This window comes from Alligator mississippiensis, chromosome 2, assembly GCF_030867095.1.
Source record: "Alligator mississippiensis isolate rAllMis1 chromosome 2, rAllMis1, whole genome shotgun sequence".
Classification (NCBI taxonomy): domain Eukaryota; kingdom Metazoa; phylum Chordata; order Crocodylia; family Alligatoridae; genus Alligator; species Alligator mississippiensis.
The window spans coordinates 93,670,938-93,689,744 of NC_081825.1; the positions used below are offsets into that span (position 1 = coordinate 93,670,938).

The 18,807-nt window shown below is 43.8% G+C and overlaps 1 protein-coding gene across 5 annotated transcripts in view; it reads right to left on the reverse strand.

Moving 5' to 3' along the window:
* GUCY1A1 (guanylate cyclase 1 soluble subunit alpha 1) overlaps positions 1-18,807 on the reverse strand; it is a 65,293-nt gene that overhangs the window by 29,464 nt on the left and 17,022 nt on the right. Inside the window, exon 1 of one of the 5 annotated variants that reach the window (XM_059721942.1) lies at positions 12,508-12,827. The exons of 3 other annotated variants lie outside the window; for them this stretch is intronic. The gene's annotated coding sequence lies outside the window, so the exon portion shown is untranslated. Of the gene's footprint in view, positions 1-10,941; positions 11,061-12,507; positions 12,828-18,807 lie in introns of those variants that run through there. One more of the 5 variants, XM_019481465.2, reaches the window with a different exon arrangement.

Below are 18,807 nucleotides of genomic sequence, written 5' to 3' on the forward strand. Positions count from 1 at the left end.
AGATGATTAAAGCTAACTACAGCCATTCAAAAAGCATCTGGCAGAAGTGCTCTAACTATCCCATTTTACTTAAAGTGCTATATGTTAGAGTGGGAATGCACTGAACAGATATTTACAATTCAGTGGTGGGGGCTTGGTGCCTGCTTGTACTGGTCAAGGCCAACAGGTGTGGGGTGGCCGCTCTCCCAACCAGCTCGTGACCTAACTCCCCAGCCAGCTCGTGACCGTCAGCAGCAGCTGCATGGAGAGCGGGGGGCGGCACAGAGCCTCTCTGCCATGAGGCCCCCCGCAGCTTGCTGGCTGATGTCTTAGGGGGAAGAAGAGGGCAGATCTGCACAGCTGTGGGGCTGCCCAGTCCAGCTTTTCTCTGTGCCACGAATTGGGGCCGGGGGCGGGGGGAGGGAGAGAAAGCCCCCACTATCACGTGGACCCGACTTGGTGTCTCCCCAAGACCCCAGCCAGCAAGCTGTGGCAGGGGGGGAGCCTGTGGCAGAGAGGGCTCCTTTCCCCCTGTCCCCTGCCCCAGTTCCCAGTGTGGCAAAAAGCCAGCCAGGCAGCTCCATGCAGCAGCTTCTGGCTGCAGTTGTCAAGAGGCTGAGGTGGGGGAAATGAGCCCACCTGCTACAAGGATACAGCCCCCTCCCTGCACCCCCCCTCGAGCGACCCCAGCCAGCAAGCTGTGGGGCTCCTTTCCCTGCCCCACCCAAGCCTCCTGACAATAGCAGCCAGAAGCTGGGGACTGGGGCCAGGGGTGAGGAGGAAACAAAGCCTTTCTGCCATGTGGACCAGCTCGACCTCCACAAAGACCCAAGTTTGCAAGCTTGCGGGGGGATCTCCAGGTTTCCCTTTCCCTCCCACCACCACAGTACAGAGTGGAGACAGAGTCTTTTCTGTCTTCTCTCTGTGACAGCTTAGTGGCAGACCTGGGCCATTTTTCTTCTACTCTGGGTGAGCACCAGCAGAGGTGATCAAGCCACACAACGAAGGGCCCCGGGATGGTGGCAGAATGTGACCTTCATTGAAGTATGATGGATGTAGTACAGATCTTCAAAAAAGTGCTCTAACCTAAAATGCTTTAGTCTAATACCACATCCACCAAGAGTTAAATTATAGAGGGATCCACCATTTTTAAGTGGTTTACATGCTGTGAAGTCTGTTCTGTTACGGCTTTAAAGCATGTTTTGCATGCTTAATGCACATTGTAACCGCTATACCTAGCCTAAGTGCTTAGCTGGATCAGGGCCCTAGTGGTTAAAGCACAAATATATGTTATCCAAACTGTATCTGTGATCATCTTGATAGATGAGGCTTCAGCTGGAGAAAAAAGAGAGACACTGGTAATTCTAGCCAGAAAACATTTCTCTTTCTTAAGAAATAATTTTAAAACTACCCAACACAATAAGATTTATTTTTACCATTATGCAAATTTATACCTCAGCATTCTTAATGTTCGCAATGTCACTTTCATAATACATGCAAGTAAGATTGAATTAGATGTGCTTGCATTTCTGTAGAATATTACGGATTCCAAAGGCCAGTGCCTCTACCCTGGCCTCCTGACTTCAATGGAGTTATGGTTCTTTATGCCAGCTGACCATATATCTTGCATACCTAATAACATTGCTTGGAAACAACAAAGGATGCTGTGCTGCTACATACAATATTTTTCAGATGAGACAGTGAACTGAATTTCAATTATTTTGAACCTTGCTCTTTATTAGTTGTTTTATGTCAACAATTTTTGATTTGCAAAAAATCTTTGAGTAAATGGTTTATATATTTATTGTGTGTAGCTCATCAGACCATCTCTCTCCATCATAATGCAATACCTTAATTGATACTCCTTTATTTGAGTGTGAATTTGAACTCAGCCAGTGGCCTAAAGACTAAATTTTCTTCTCTAGAGATCTAGATTCAAATATATTGCAAGTATAACAACATTGCTGACGATTTCAAATCTGCATCTAAGGAGCAGATTTATCAAAATTATTACAGTTTAATTTCAGGAATTGAAAAACAACAGTGATAGTAATACCTATCAAACCCATTCCCCCAGTACAAAAGTCACCCTATATTTTATTGCTGCACACTGAATGTTCTTGTGTAATGAACAGGGCAGTAAAATTTCATAGATTTCATACACATTAGGGCTGGAAGAGACCTCACAAGATCATCAAATCCAGGCTCCTGCCCAAGGGGCAGGAAATCAGCTAGTGTCAAAGGATCCCAGCAAGATAAATGTCCAAATGTTTCTTGAAAGTGTCCAAGAATAGGTGCTTGCACCACCTCTGTGGGGAGTTTGTTCCAGGCCTTGGGGGCTCAGACAGTAAATAAGTTTTTCCTTATGCCCAGTCTAAAACGGTCTTGCAGGAGTTTGTGACTGTTGGACCTTGTCACCCCCTGGGGTGCTCTGGTGAACAGGTGTTCTCCCAGATCCTGATGCACACCCCTTATGTACTTATAGGCTGCCACCAAGTCACCCCTGAACCTTCACTTCTCCAGGCTGAAGAGCCCCATGCCTCAGTCTCTCCTCATAAGGCCTGTTCTCTTGCCCTCTGATTATGCACATGACACTCCCCTGGACACTCCCCTTCTCCACGTCCTTCCTAAATTGTGGAGCCCAGAATAGGATGCAGTACTCCAGCTGCGGCCTTACCAAGGCCGAGTACAGGAGGAGGAGCCAGAGTTTTGTTCACTTTGCCAGCTGTGGTATCGCACTGGTGGCTCATATTCATTTTGTGGTCAGTCGTGACTCCCAAATCTCCTTTGGTCATGGTGCTAGCAAATGTAGCATGGCCATGCCTATAAGTGTGACACGGGTTTTTATTCCCGAGGTGGAACACCTTGCATTTCTCCATATTGAATGCCATCAGGTTTTCATCCACCCACCTTGCAAACCTATCGAGGTTGGCTTGGATCACCAGCCTATCCTCAAGTGTGGAGACTCTTCTCCAAAGTTTGGTGTTGTCAGCGAACTTGGCCAGTCCACTTTTGACACCAGTGTCCAGATCGTTTATGAAGACATTAAAGAGTACAAGTCCAAGAATGGAGCCTTGGGGGAGACCACTAGTCACTGAGTGCCACGTTGATTCAGTTTCGTCAACTACCACTCTCTGGGTCCGACCTCAGAGCCAGTTCCCCAGCCATCAGACTGCGGAGTAGTCGAGGTGGCAGTTGCCCAATTTTTCCATGAGGACATCATGGGACACCAGGTGAAAGGCTTTTTTAAAGTCCAAATATATGACATCAACCTCTTCCCTTTTGTCTAGGTGATACACCACCTGGTCACAGAAGGAAATGAGATTGGTCAAGCAAGACCTACCCACAACTAACCTGTGTTGACTATCCCTCAGAATAATGCCTTCTGTTAGCCTGTCAGGAATGGTTTCTTTGATAATTTTTTCCAAAATCTTCCCAAGGATTGAGATCAAACTGATTGGCCTGTAGTTTCCTGGGTCTTCTTTCCTCTCTTTCTTGAAGATGGGCACCACATTAGCCCTCTTCCACTCTTCAAGTACTTTTCCCGAGTGCCACGAGTTTTCGAATATGCTCGTCAGTGACTGCGCTATGATATCTGCCAGTTCCTTTAGCACTCTTGGGTACAACCTATTCAGACCAACTGATTTATGGTGGTCCAGCCTCTCAAGATGCTCCCTCACAAGAGCCACGCCAATGGTGGGCATATGTTCATCTTCATCCCAGTGATCCTGCATCAAGTTAGGCAGGGTGGTCCCTTTGGGCAGGTGAAAAACCAATGCAAAGTAATCGTTAAGCAGCTTGGCTTTTTCCTGTATGTCTGTAGTCAGCTGCCCCAGCTGGTTTACCTGGACTCCAACATTGCCCTTGTTTTTCTTTTGACTCCCCACATATCTGAAGAAGGACTTTTTTTTTTGTCCTTGATTTGTGTAGCCAGATGGAGTTCAGTTGCATCCTTAGCTTTTCTAGTTTGCTCCCTGCAGGTGCGGACCAGTGCAGAATACTCTTTCTTAGTGGTTTTTCCTGACCTCCATCCATTATAGGCCTCTCTTTTTAGATGCAGGAGGTCCATGAGTCCCCTGTTGAGCCAAGGGGGTTGCTGAGCCCTTTTGCCACCTTTCCTATGGGTTGGTGTGACAGCTGAAATTATGTCTGTGTGATAAAGGTGCTTGCTGAAGGCTCTATGAAGATTAGCCCAAGTGTTTTTCTGTATTTGTTTAGATATTAAGCTATACGTTGTTGCTAAGACCCTAATTAAAGTTTAAGATGTAGTCAGGCCTTGTATAAAATAAGGTCTAGTAAATTTCGCAAAGCCTTAAAGTAGTAAGGCCCTGTGGCGTAGTAAAAATTAACCTTATCAAAGGAATGCAAGTCTTGTACTGCTATTGGTCAGTCTATGGACAGTTGAAGTAAAAAGAATCTGAGTGGCTGCATGTTATCAGTACCGTTCAGAAGCTATAAATTAGCTAAAACATCCATAAATCATTCTGAAGGAAGATAAAGCTCTGTGAAAAGAATTAGTTAGCTGTTGGCCAGGATCAGTGGGCCCGTGGATCTCAAGGCAACCAAGGACTGAATTCCAGGGTCCTTCCCGGTACCTCTCAGACAGCACTGATCAGGGACACCTGACTTCGCTGAGCTTTGTGGAAAGAAAAACTTGTTGTACATTAGGCATTAGAGGGGACTGCCAATAATTTGCCAATGTGAATTGTTCTTGTCTGTCATTGTTTGTCTTGTTACTACACGTAGTTGTGTTTTTGCTAAGTCAATAAACCTTTCTTACCTTTCTACCCCCGACCATAGTCTCAATACCGAACCCTCCGCAGGAGGCTGGGACAGTTGGGATGGACTCCCCTTGTGCTTCTAGGATCGCTTCCTTAAGGAGCAATCACTCTTCATGAACTCCCCTCCCTGTGAAATCATGGCCTCAGGGCCTCAAGAACAAGCCTCCTGAGCTTATGGAAGTCACCTTTCCTAAAGTCAAGGACTACTGCACTGCTGGCTGACTTGCCAGCTTTGCGATGGATAGTGAACGTGATCAACTCATGGTCACTGTCACCCAGCTTCCCTTTGATTCTTAGGCCACTGATTAGATCATCCCCTTTGGCCAGTACCAGGTCCAGCAGCATCTTGTCTCTTGTCAGCCCATAAATGTCTTGAGACAGGTAGAGCTCATCCACGCATGTAAGGAAGCGTTGTGACCAATTGGATTTGGCTGAGTGCTCATCCCATGAGGTGTACAGGTAATTGAAGTCTCCCATGATGACCATGCACTAAGAGCATGCAGCCTCGGCCAGTTTCCTGGTGAATTCTTGGTCAAGCACTTGTTTCTGGTTTGGAGATCTGTAGCAGACTCCTACCATTGTATCCTCTTCACTACATCCCCCTTGAATTCTAACCCAAAGGGTCTCCAGTCCTTGATGTGCCAATCTCAGCTTGTAGGGACATGTAGCTGTCCTTCACATAGAGAACTACACCCTACCCATTTTTTCGGCATGATCTCTCATGTACGGTGTATAGCCATTTATACCACTAGTCCAGTCATAGGAGGAGTCCCACTAGGTGTCCATGATCCCTGAGATCATAGTCATTTCTGTTTAGCAGAAGGACCAGTTCCTCCTGTTTATTCCACAAACTCCTAGCATTAGTGTACAGGCATGTAAGTGTGCCTTTGGAGGCCCTAGGTTTCCTTGTACTCATGGAGAAGCTCTGTTCCTGGACTCGGGTAGAAGTGGGTTCCCTTGAGCATCCTAACCTGCTGGTTTTGCAGTTGATGCTTGGTGAGCTTGCTCTGATGGTTGTCCACCCATCCCCCAGTGAGCTTAGTTTAAAGCCCGGTCAAGCAAGTCAGCCATTCTGGCTGAAAAGAGCTTCTTCCCCTGGTGAAAGCTGTCTCTTCTCAACAGACCACTGCCTCTCTTTCCGAACACTGGACTGTGGTTGTAGAAGCCGAAGCCTTCATGGTGGCAGCAGTGCCACAGTCTTCTGTTTACTGTCTCGATTTATCCCTCCCTCCTGTACCTGTGACCCGTAACCAGAAGGATCAAGGAAAAAACCACCTGGGCCCCCAACCCCCTGAGTCCCACTCCCAGAGCCCTGTAGCCGCTCATGAAAATTCTTTCAAACAAAGTGAATTTCCAATTCTGTTCTACTTTTTAAAAAGCATTATTGATAGTTCTGTCCATTTAAGAAGTATCCTTTTACTCCATGGGCCTTTCATGGAGTAGCATCAAATTCCTTAAAAAAAAAAAAAAGAGGAAAAAGATCCTTTCAGCAATTGAGTGGATTTCACTGTGAATATGAATAAATTGCTAAGAAAAGTATATGCAGCATTTAATAATGTGCATACCATATTGCCAACTGGGTGCTTTAAAGCGTCAATAAACTTTGAGCAAATGGCCAGGTGTTTTGCTGAACTGGGGCCTAGCTTTTCTAAGAATAATCTTAAATCTATTAAGATATTATAGAATCATAGGCCACATCCCCATGAGCAGGGGTGTGCAGTTGCCATGGGGAAAAAAAGCAGTGGCACAAATTTATGGCGCTGCTTTTTGCCCAGACACACACCCCAGCACCTGCGGTTAGCTTGGGGAGAAATGCTCTGGGTGGGATAGGGGAGGCTGAGGCCAGCACCTGGGCTGGCCTTAGTAGCTTTACCTGGGGTGCTGGGGCCTCCTGGGGTTCCAGTGGCAGTGATCCAGGAGTGAGCAGACTGGCCAACAGCTCAAGTGTGGCTCTGGCCGGCCAGGCTTTGGTTTTTGGTGGCGCATGCTGCTGCCATGCGCACTGCCTCACTTTTTTTTGCCATGGGGTTTTTTGACACTGGAAACTCCCAATGTCAAAAAAACCTACCGTACAGCAAATCAGCAGTGTGGCAAATACCTATATGTGCAGCACGTGCGATTTGCAGCACCACAAACAGGTCTGCGGCCCCACAAACTGCATGTGTACACTCACCTGGATGGTGAGTGGGTTGGATATATATATCCTTTAAGGTTCATCTGGTCCCATTCTCTGCACAGATGAAAGATACCTTATTCCTAAACTACCTCAGGTAAATGCCTATTCAGCCTCTTGAAAACCTGCAATGAAGGAAATTCCATAGCTTCCCTAGGCAGCTTATTCCATTGTCCTACTGTTCTGACATTAAGAAAGGGTTTTTTCCCCCACCATTTTATGTAAAACTTCTTTGCTGCAATTTAAAACTGTTTCTTTATGTCCTATCCTGCCTGTGTCAAAGGAAAAGAGTTGTTCTAGCTCTTCTTTACGGCAGCTTTTCAAATATTTGAAAACTGTTATCATGGCCTCCCTTAATCTCCTTTTCTCCAGACTAAACATACCTCATTCTCTCAACCTTTCTTCGTACAGTTTGCTTTTCAAGCCCTTTATCTGCATTTTTCTCAAATGCAGTAGAACTGAACTGATCAGTTCTAAGTGGCACAACCACCTCCCTACCCTTGTATACAATACTTCTATTAACACAGCCCAAATTTGCTTTAGCCTTGTTTGTTTCTCTGATTCATAAGAATCCCCAGATCTTTCTCAACAGTGTTATTTCCTAGCTACTCATTCCCTGTTTTATACGTGTCTTTTTTTTTTCCTTTAGGGGTAGCATCTTATGCTTGTTTTTATTGAATTTCTTTTTGTTGCTAAAAACCCAGTTCTCCAATTTATCAAGATGATTTTGAATTCTATCCTGTGATGGTCTGGACTAGCTTGCCCCTGGTAAGGAAGGGGTTAAAGAGAGCCCCTGGGCTGTGTTGGCCCCATTTCAGCATGCTTGCAGCTAGGGGTGTGCAAAGCTTCAGTAGCCAATTTGATTTGGAGAAGATTCGGCCCAATTCAGAGGTTGAATCACCGAATCCAAATTGAATCGGGAGAAAAATAAAACCTCCAAATTGATTTGAAGCCTCCAAATCAATTAAAAAAAAGATTCAGCGATTCAGATGGCAGTCTTTCAGGGAAACAGAAACTGAGAAGACGGAGGGAGAGCAGGGGGAGAAAGACTGACATCTGTAGCTGGCCAGTGACTGTGATCTTTCCCTGATCTTTCCCCTTCCAATCATAGTGCTCTGGGGGAGGGATGTAGAAACAGCATATAAGCCTCTGTCTGCAGCCTTTCTGTCCCTTTTGCGAGCTGTTTCTGCCTGAGCAACAGTGTCTGAAAGGTACTACTTAACTAGCTTGTCTTTCTAGTCAGTCTCCTGCTAGTCTCTCTTCTTGGAAAGGATTGTATACAGCTTACTAATTACCCTTGCCTAGAATCCCTCTACTTATCCCTATCCAATCCATTTCTTTCAACATATTCTTCCCCAAAAAACCTCTTATTTGTTATTGTAATTTTTTCCCCACACTTTTTAAAAAGAAAGCTGTGTTTTCCCTGGTAGTGTGATCCATCACTGTGCAGGAAAGCACATACATTACACACACTCACACACATATAGTAAACAGAGAAGAAGAGATATTAGTTACACACATATACAGTAAACAGAGAAGAGATATTAGCTACACACACATATAGTAAGCTGAGAAAAGAAGAGATATTACAGTTGCACACACACACATTTTCCAGCACAGCAAAGATTATGAAGCGAACTGGAAAGGCAGATGCCAGGTTTTCTGGTAGGGGAGGGAGAGGGACTAGAGGGGGTAGGGGGAGAGCTGCAAGTCCCTCCCTACCCCACAAACATAGACACATCCTCTTTCCTGGCAGCAATGAGTCTTCTGCTGCCATTGTCCCTGCATCTCTACCACATCCCTTAACACCAGAAATAGCCACCAGCACCAGCATGAGTCTCCTTCACCCCAATTTCATCTCCCAGCGTGAGCTTCCCAGTGCCAGAGGAGGAGCTGGATCTGAAAGGAGGGAACCTGAGTGCCCTAACAAAAGAAATTCTGGGGAACGAAGGGAAATCTGAGTTTGTGTTCCGAACCCTCCAGGTTCCCCTAGAGCTAGGTCTCCTTCTCCAGAAGGCACCTTGGAGGAGGCTGTGGGGCAGGTGGTTCAGCTTCCCCTGTTGTTATGTCACTGTCTGCTGAGAGGAGGGGGATAAGGCAGGATTCCCACCCTCAACCCAGAAGCAGAGGGGTAGTGTAGTGTGGGAACATTTTGAGGTGGCAGATGATCCCAAGTATGCTATCTGCTACCACTGCTGAAGGCAGATCAGCCAGGACAAGGAGGTGAAACACTTCACCACCACAGCGATCCTGCTGCACCTCAGGAGGCAGAAACCCTTTGCCCTTGCTCCTCCTCAGCCTGGCATCAGTGGGAACATGCCCAAAGGGAAGTCCCCGTCTCACTCCAAAGCCCTGTCCCCATGAAAGGGGAAGAATATCTCCCTGCTGAGCTCCCGTGCCAGGATGAACTTGGAGGTATGAGCTGGGGCTATGGGGAAGGAGGAGGCCCCAGGTCCTGGGCATGACCTAAAACTGTACCCTGCCAGGGTTGGGAGGCCTGGTGGGACTGCCGGTGGTGCAGCAGCCCCCCAAAAATGCCAGGACCACAAACCTCCCTGGTGAAAGGTGGGTAGGAGGCACCTTATAAACTCCAGCCACCACACACATGCACAATCCTGGTTAGGGAAAGCTAAGACCTGTAAAATCTTTGAAAGGCCTGAGGATTGCTGGTTGCAGTGCAGTTGTGAGGCTCCAGATGAGGATACCATCTGTGAAGCTTGGGCCACAGTGTTAGGGGAGGTATGGGCCTGTGGAATGGATGCATGTCATCAGGGGCCTAAATGGGCAGCCTCCTGCCTGGGAAACATCTGAATCAGTTATCCATCAAGGTGTGGCAGGTGAAAGAGGGGCAGGCAGTTAGCCCAGAAACAGGTGGGCAGGCCAAGATCTCACCCACACTGGGAAGGCCCCCTGCTCTTTCTGGATGGAACATATAGTGAGGAAACCAGAAGCCTCTGAAGAAACAAAGCCAGTCAGTGAAAATGTAAATTGAGGTGTCAGGGGGTGAGCGACAGGCTGGGGGGGGGGGGGGGGAGGAAGATAGTTTGCAAAGCATCCTGGGATGCTGGGGGACTGTGAGTAAACTTTAACCAGGAAGGGATCTGGGACAGAAGTTCCATTAATTGGTTTGAACTAAATCAGTTCAGGCTGATACTATATCCAATCAGGTTTATCTTAAGCCAGTTTTGATCATTTTCAAAGTGGTTTATGTACACTGAACTTCTGTTACAGGTTTAAAACAGTTTCCAATCACTTAGACTGGTTTCTGTGTAACTTCTGTCCCTAGCCCTCAAGATACTCACTATTAAATAGGGGCTACAAAGAAGCATGGGAAAAGCAATCTCTTGCAGAGTTGATCATTAAAATAAACAAAACAAAACAAAAAATTTGTCCTAGGATCAAACTACAAACAACAAATGTATCCAGTTTTTGGTTCATTCCAAATTTACAACATCCTATGCCAAGAAAGATTCTATATAAGTTACAGAAGATATTCACTGTAGTATAACAACTTACAGAAGAGTGCTCAATAGACTTTCTTAAAAATAGTTACAGTATGCTTTCCTCTGTACTTGCCTGCATCCCAGCTGGAGTGCCTACTATACGTTTAACTGTATTATCTACTAACCAATACTCTCCTCAATTAATAACTTTCTATTAAATAAATGAAAGGACAAAGCAATGAAATGACCAGAAATAAAAGCAAGCCAGTACTAAGATGCGTCCATCTCCTTAATGAGATATCTGTTAAGTCCTTTCTTTGTCCTAGGAGAGCACAAGGGCAGCACTGGAGCACATACTCAGGACCCCTTTAAACTGTCTGTTTTGCCTATGGACTATGTATATTCACATTTTATATGAATATCTTCTGTTTTGCTGACAACACACCCAGAACACATTAACCACTCAAAAACTACAGTAAAAAGAATGCCGCCTGTTACCTTCTTGCTGTTAATGGAAGACTACACTGCAGAGGACACCACAGGCACTATGCCTGTGAAATCCTACCTCTCTCATTGGATTTCCCCCAGCAATCACAGCGCTTAACTTTGAAATGAAGCATATTGTTTCCCTCTCTTGCCAGTCCGAAGAAAACATGTCTTCACTTTGGCCCCATGTTTATTGGTGGATCTAGGATTTTTAAAAGAGGGTATAGATGTTGTGGCATAATATCACATAAAAAAATACATATTTTTCTCCACTTAGAGATAAGCTAAATGCTTTGCCAATTTACTGAGCTAGTACTATATTATTCAATTTTAAATCAAGGCAAAAACAAACACAATTATTGGAATGTACATTAATTTGCTAGATTATATATTTAGTTAACGCCCCCCCCCCCGCAACAAACTAGGCAAAAATAGTCCAAATAGTAAAAGGTATTATGTCATTAATCCTGTAGTCATTATAGCTGAATGTATGTCTCTTATTTGGATTTCTAGAACAAAATACAGCCTTCTTCAGCATCTTAATAGTGCCTCCAGTGCTTCATTGTCAGTCATTTCTATACCCGAGTTAAGATTTTTAGCTAGAGCTAAACAGTGTGCAGGTCTTTGAAATAGAAGAGAGACAGGACCAGGAATGGCTAACAGACAGCAAAATTGCAGAGGAAAGGATAGGTTGCATGGTGGAACATCAAGATCATCAAAAAGTATAGAGGGTCTTTAACACCTATGGAGTAGAAAGAGCTTACCAGGAATTAGGGAAATGGCAATGAGCCATGAAGTCAATTAACCCTTCAGTGCTGCCTGAACAGAGATGCCACTGCCCCTCCCAGGAAGTTGTTTTTAAAGTTTGGGTGAAACAGGAATCAAAAGAAGCGAGGGCAGGGAATGCAACTGCACCACTACGCATCCCCCTGGATCCACCCCTGCCCATGCCTGAATAATTACTGAGACCCACCATGCAAGCAGGAACCAGAGTTGAAGAAACTTCAGTATTTGCCTCCAACTCAGAGATCACCTGGGAATAGTGAGCACTGTAATAACAGCACAGCAACTGAGGAATTATAATAATTCGAGAAACACATTGAGAAGTTGCAGTGATTATCTAAATGGAAACTAATAATCAGAGCATAATTACTGAAATTTAACAGTCATGAAATCACCATTATTCCTCAAAAACCCATCTCAACAATAATATTACTGAAATATTGAAATCATATAATTAAATTCTGCTGCCATAGGCAGTAGATGGTGGGGGAGCAAGTAATGACTTATTTGTATGGAGCAAATGGCTACTCCAGGATGACTAGATGTGGGGAGCATTTGGTAGGGCACACAGGGGGTCAATAATGGGACAGGCAGTGGGGCACAGGCAGTGTGGAGTCAGTGTGGAAGGTAGAGAAAGAGGTAGCTTGGCCCTTGCTGCCTGCCCCCTCCCCCACTTACCCATTGTGCCTGCCCCCCACCCCCAGCCTCAGGCTACCCCAATTCCCTCTCCCTCTGTTCCCCTTGCCTCCCCCTCCTGCCGTTTATGTCCCCCACAGACTCAGGTCCCCACCCCACTTACTCCCATCTTCCCCCCTCCTGAAGACTCTCTCTCCTGCCTGCCCCGCCACATCTCTCCCCTTACCTTTTCTCCAGGCTGGCAGGCTCCGTCCCTGCTGCAGCATGGAGCATGACTCTAGTCCAGTCGTATAGCAGTGGCATGGAGCTGACACTGCTGTTCTAATCTGGCCCCACAGCAGCAGTACCCACTCCCTGCTCCTGCTCCTGCTCCTGCTGCTGCTATGGGGCCAGTCTGGAGCCAGACTCAGTGCCCCAGGTTGCAGCAGGGACAGAGCCTATCATGCAGAACAAAGGTAAGGAATAGTGTGGCAGAGGGGCAGAGAGAGGGAGAAGGAGTGCAAGGGAGAAGATTGAAGGCTGCAGGGGAGGAGTGGCCAGGTCTGCAGAGACAGCAGTTGGGTGGGCAGGCAGCAGCTGCAGTTCCAGCTTCAGCTGCAGCCTGAACCCAGGCTGGGGCCAGAGCTGCAACCACAGCCACAGCAGCAGCAACAGCTTCCTGCCACATCCCCTACTCCACTGCCTTGTGCTTGATTGTAAGGCAAGGGGCTTCCCCCCCCCCCCCTGTTAAATGGGAGGGAAACCTCATCTTCTAATTGAGTAAATACAGTATTACCTCCTATGTAAAAATACAGAGCTGAATACCTACACTAAGAGGTCACTGTTACTAGGGATGGACCCAACAAAGTTGCAAAACACTACTGAACACGGGGAGCGTGGGATAGGTGTCTGATTTTGATTTTATGACCTTATGATGGATTTTATTTTTCTGTAATTGGGTGATGCAAAACCTTAGATCCAAAAACTGCAATTGCTTGTAGAATGTATATACTTCCTATGGGGCTATGAGCTTTTTTCACACTGTGGGACATAATCAGTTTGTCTGTTCAGAGAGTCTCTGAAGTTGCAAAGGCAGAGATTGAATAGTCTTTAAGCACTGTAGGTTCTTAAACAGCTTTTTTTATTTGTAAGGTATTTCAGCTCATTTTTGACTGAGAAATCACGCTTCAAGTGCTGTGCCAGTTTTACTAAGGACATTAAGTGACCTAGGTGCACAAAATAAGGAAGGGTTCAAGACAGAACAACCACAGCAGTGACAACCGATTGAAAATGTTTGCCAAGTGGAAAATAGCCAAAACAGCTGGGAAGTTGTATTCTCATGTATCTAAGGAAATACAGTGGTTAATGTATAGTATTTCCCTTGTAGTTTTCAATCTGTAAACATTCATTAAAGATTTTCACTGGAAATAAATAACCTCTGGTTATTAAAGATATTAATCTATGTAGAGTTTTTCATGATCTTACAGCACTAAATGTACAATTGGCACTCAATGGGAGTAATATGATCTTTGGTGTATGTATAATTTACCCCAAAGTTAACAGTATGCAATAAATAAGTTCAATAAATGGAAAAAGTACTGCAAGTTCAAAACCATGAAATCATTATAAACTGAACGACACTCAATTCATGTCCTTGTTGGCTCTCTTCATGAACATACTTCTAACTCTGATCCTACAAACTTAAACACACAAGTGGCTTTACATATGTGAATAGTCAGATGACTTCAAAAAGTATTCATATAAGCAAAGATAGTGGGGGGCATAATATTAAACCACTGATTTTCAAGTCATGCAGGCTGATAAAGAAGTATTCCAGACACAAAGATGGATTCATCATTTAAGAAGGAAGAAAGTAAAAATGAATTGTGATCACTTTGCTGTAATAAAAATTTAAAGTAGTGACCTTTTATCTCAGAGAGGTTTTAAGTTTTATTTGTGTTTGACATTCATGGTCTAACCACGCTTTCCGTCCTTTTTAATAATGATGGAAGAATTAAACAAACCATTAAGATATTCCAAAATCTTACGCTCCCTGAACCAAACATCATTCTTTTGTAATGGACATGCTCGAGTCAACTTGTGTGCTGCATCCATAAGGGACCTACTGAAATAGCAATTTTGTGATTTTTGCGGAAACTGTAATTTCAGGTGGGCTCTGCAAAAAGGCATGGGCTCCATGTTTCTGTCAGGCTCCATGAGAAAAAACAATTTATTGAAAATAAAATGCTGGTTCCCTCTGGGGAACCAGCAGCCCTCATGGCCCCACACAGCCTGCAAGGAATGAAAGAATGAGGGGGGCTGCCAACAGAGCAAACTGGCTGATGCCCTATTCCTTGCTGCTGACTGGATGCAAGGGGTGTCTGTCATATAGCTCCACCCCTCTCCATCAATTGGCAGTGAGAGGCGGAACCACATGATAGACAGCCCCTACAGCCAATCAGTGGTGAGGCATGGTGTCATATGACAGACAGCACTCACAGCCAATCAGCAGTGATGGGTAGGCCACTGGGGCCCCTTGGTCAGATGCAGTGGGGGGAGGGGGGCATAGTGCTTGACTTGCGAAAATGGCTGCCATCCCCATGATCTGACCACAAAGTTGGCCAGCAGCCACTTTGAGTTTGGTAAGCCCCTATCCATAAGATATTAGAAAAGAAAAACTGCAGAATTATTTTCTTTTAATTCCTCTAAAACAAGAAACCTAACACATATGCACATGTGATACACGTGAGTAGTTCTGCTTTTTTGGCCAGGACTTTTTCTATAAATAAATTTAAATGTGTATATGATTATAAGCTTGAAAACCAAGCCTGAACCAATACAATTGTTAATATTTCATAATTAATGTATTATGACGCCAGTTGTGGTTAAATATTTCCTTGATGCCTATTGTGACTGTGATCATTGCTTTCAATTATAATGAAGAGGAAGCTTTAAAAAATAATTATGTACCAAAAGTTTCTCTAAAGTAAATAGATACTACTGAATTGTTTGAAAACTAGGTCCTTAGAAGGCAAACAGTGTTTCATTTAAACATTCTAACTGTGGATTTTTATGACTCATTTGCCACCTGTAGCTACTATTTATAATATCTAAACTATAATTTTCACAAAGAAAAAATCACTGACAACTGCCTTTTCATATTGACTCGTAGTTAAGGGCTCTTGCCAGCTCCTACTGAACTCAATAGCAAGCTTTCTGGATCCTGCTGGAACAGACCCTAGAATATTTGCCACAGCTGTCACACAAATAATAGAGTCCATGATTTCCACGTTTGAGGTTTTTTTAGTATCTAAAACAGAATGTATCCTTAAGCTTTGACATTCTGGGATTTTTGCATATAGCTGGTAGTAAGTAAACCAGTTTCTCTGGGAACCTTGAGAACTGTTATAGGTTAAACTGGGCTGCACTGGAGCAGGAACTCTCTTAATTAGCAACATCATGTGGCAGGAAGTCATGGTTTCATAAATACTTTTTTCCCCAAAACCATTAAGTATTGAAAAAAAGTATTTTTTCCTCTGGTTTGGGGGGAAAAAAGTATTGAAGGCTATACATCTGGTTTAAGATGCATTTTCACAAGCACCCTGCTGCTGCTGCTGCTTTTCACACAGTTCAAGGCAGGAAGGTAGCTCTAAAGGAGAGAGAGCAGCCCTTTCAAGCTACTTTCCTTCACTGTGTCTGCATGGTTGCACGCAAAGCACCAGAATGGCAGTTTTTTCAAGCACATTAAATATTTCTGATTCTTTTTTCTCAAAAATCTTGTTTAAAATGTGGCATTCTACAGATTTACAGACTGTATTATAAACTGGTTACCTTTGCTTTTGCTTCCACCTCACTTTTGCAATGTTGGTATTAGTACTAGTACCCCCTGAAGTGCCTGCATACTTCCAACTCCCAATAATACTGAGAAATTTGCAGAATGCAAAAGTTGCAGGATGAGGACCTAATTTTATAGTCTGACAATGCAAAAGCCATTATCAAACACACTGAACTGCACTCACTGGGAATACGTTTCAATAACATTCCATATTTTGCTGTGTTGGGTTGTTCCATTTTTAAGCTCTTTTGGAAAATGACATGTTCAAGGCAAACAATTCCACTCACAAAGCCTGATAATTAAACGCATCTATATAATGTTTTCACTAGGACAAACGAACTGTAAGATATTTTTTACACAAGCGAGGCACAAATCTTGCATGTTTAATATCCTGCGGGTGGTATCTTAAAAGAAAACGTTGTAGGTTGCTAACCACACTAAATTAATAAATAGTTAATTGTGTTCAGTCGTTGTGCTAATGCATCAGCAAAAAGTCTTTAGTGAGCCTCTGCAACAAACTGAAAATAGAATAAATCAGAAAGCATGTCTTGGTATCCCTTTGGATATTAAATTTCCATGATACCGGCCATTGTTTTCAACATGCTTGCTGCAGTTTTCACAGCTGCTGTTCTTTCATTCCTTCTATTCCAAATATTCTGCTTTTGCCTTCATCATATGAAAGAGAAGCTATTGGAAAATGGCACAGTGTGCTTCTGAATGACTTTTGCACAGAAAAAGTCAGCATATGCAAATGACAGCAGCAGGTAGAGGACATGCAAAACTATCGCAGAGCTAATTGCTATGTTCTCCCCTTGGGCTGTATGTGGAACTTCCCTTGACATCCGTGGGAGTTCTGTGAAAAGACTGATCTGGAAATATGGCCCTGAGAAAAAAACTGTGCCAAAAATAATGTGCTAATAGCAATTCTTACGCAACATATATATACCAATCTGTGGAACTGTTTGCAGAAGAAACTTAGATAATCTAGGTTTAGAAATATGAGGTACATCACAGCAAGATGACCTAAAATTGTATCTAAAACTAATTGTTTTAACATTTTCACCGAGTAACAAATCATTAAAAAGGGAGAAAAAAGAATACGTTACTATGCCAACTTTCAGATATCCCCATTGTTTTCCAGACTATACTTTAAAAAAATATTCTTATTTTAAGCTTCAAAAAAGTTAATCTGTGCTGCTGTGCTAATTATAACTGACATACATTTAAAACATTTTAAATTTCATAAAGTATACCCAACTTTGATTCAGGTATAAATGTTAAAAATTCTGCATTTCACAAGAGTACTGACTAATTTGAATAGCGGGTCTCAAAGAAAGATTTTTGAACAAAGAGACCATCCTGCCTTTTAAAAATCTCTTTTCTACATTCAGTTTTCCATACCTTAATATAGGAGGTAGCTGTAGTTCAGGATAATAATAGTTAATAATAAAGGCTGTGGTTCAGGACAGCTTATCAGCATGTTTTCAGTACTAAATATATGCATAAGTCTATTGTATTCAATGAAATTTAAGTATACAGCTAAGTGCTATTCTAACAGGGAGTGTCTTCCTGACCTAGACCTCTAAGGAGTGATAATAAAGACAAAACCAACTTAGGAAATTGGAAGCATTGACAGTAAAATTTGAAGAATAAGAAATTAGAAAAATCAGTGATTTAGAGGTGAAAAACACCAAACGCTACATATTTAAAACAAGTTTCAATATGTAAGCAACTGAAATTAGTGCAGCTTTCTAGCTCTTCCAGCAACTTCTTGCACAACCCTAAGTTTCTTAAGGTCTCTGTACCTCTTCCCTCTTCTATAAATTGGGTATGTTTTACAGAGGTGATGATTAAACACCAATGCTAAATATATTGCTCATCAAATCCACCACACATAGCATTTATATGCATATGAGTGCTTGTCCCATTTCCCAGTATCCCTGTTCAGTTCTCTACTTTGTCCTTGAACTCCCCTGAAGACTTAAATGAAGTCTGTAGATGAAGACAAAGGAGTACTCTAGATCTCAAGCACTTTGCTCAAGGAACAAGCCGAAAAGGGGAAACTTAACTAAAACTGTCCAGCACATTCCACAGTTCTAGCTCTTGATATTACTCTGTGGGCATATCTACACATTGCCCTATGGCAACGTAGCAATGCACCATTTCACTGTATGGCATGCTACAGTAATGCAGCAATCACATGGGTCTACACAGGATTGCCAGCTATGTCACCGTAGTGGTCCCCCAATATAGCACACCACTACAGCAATGTAGCTGGGCAATTTATGTGTGCCCACTGTTGTAACAACCCATACTGCACCGTGCTTTACTATTTCCAGAAGGAAGTACTAAACCACATTGCCAAACCAACATCACTGTACCACAACGTGCAGATATGCCCTGCCAAGTAGACTAATTAGCTCCGCAGTAACACATCAGTCTACACGTGCACCAGTATGTATAAACTGATCAGTCTATACAGTCTATATGTGCATATGATCACATGTAAGGGACAGTATTTACATGCAAACAAGTGCACATACAGACCGTGACGGGTTGGCTGGGGCACAAGGGGGTAAAGTACATGGGCTGCCTGTCAACTAGACGTGCAATGTAGCACCCTTGTGCCCCAGCCAGCCCCTCCACTGCCCCACACTGCCACCCAGAGCCTGAAGCTGGACCCCCGGACTCATAGGCGATGCATAGTGGGGG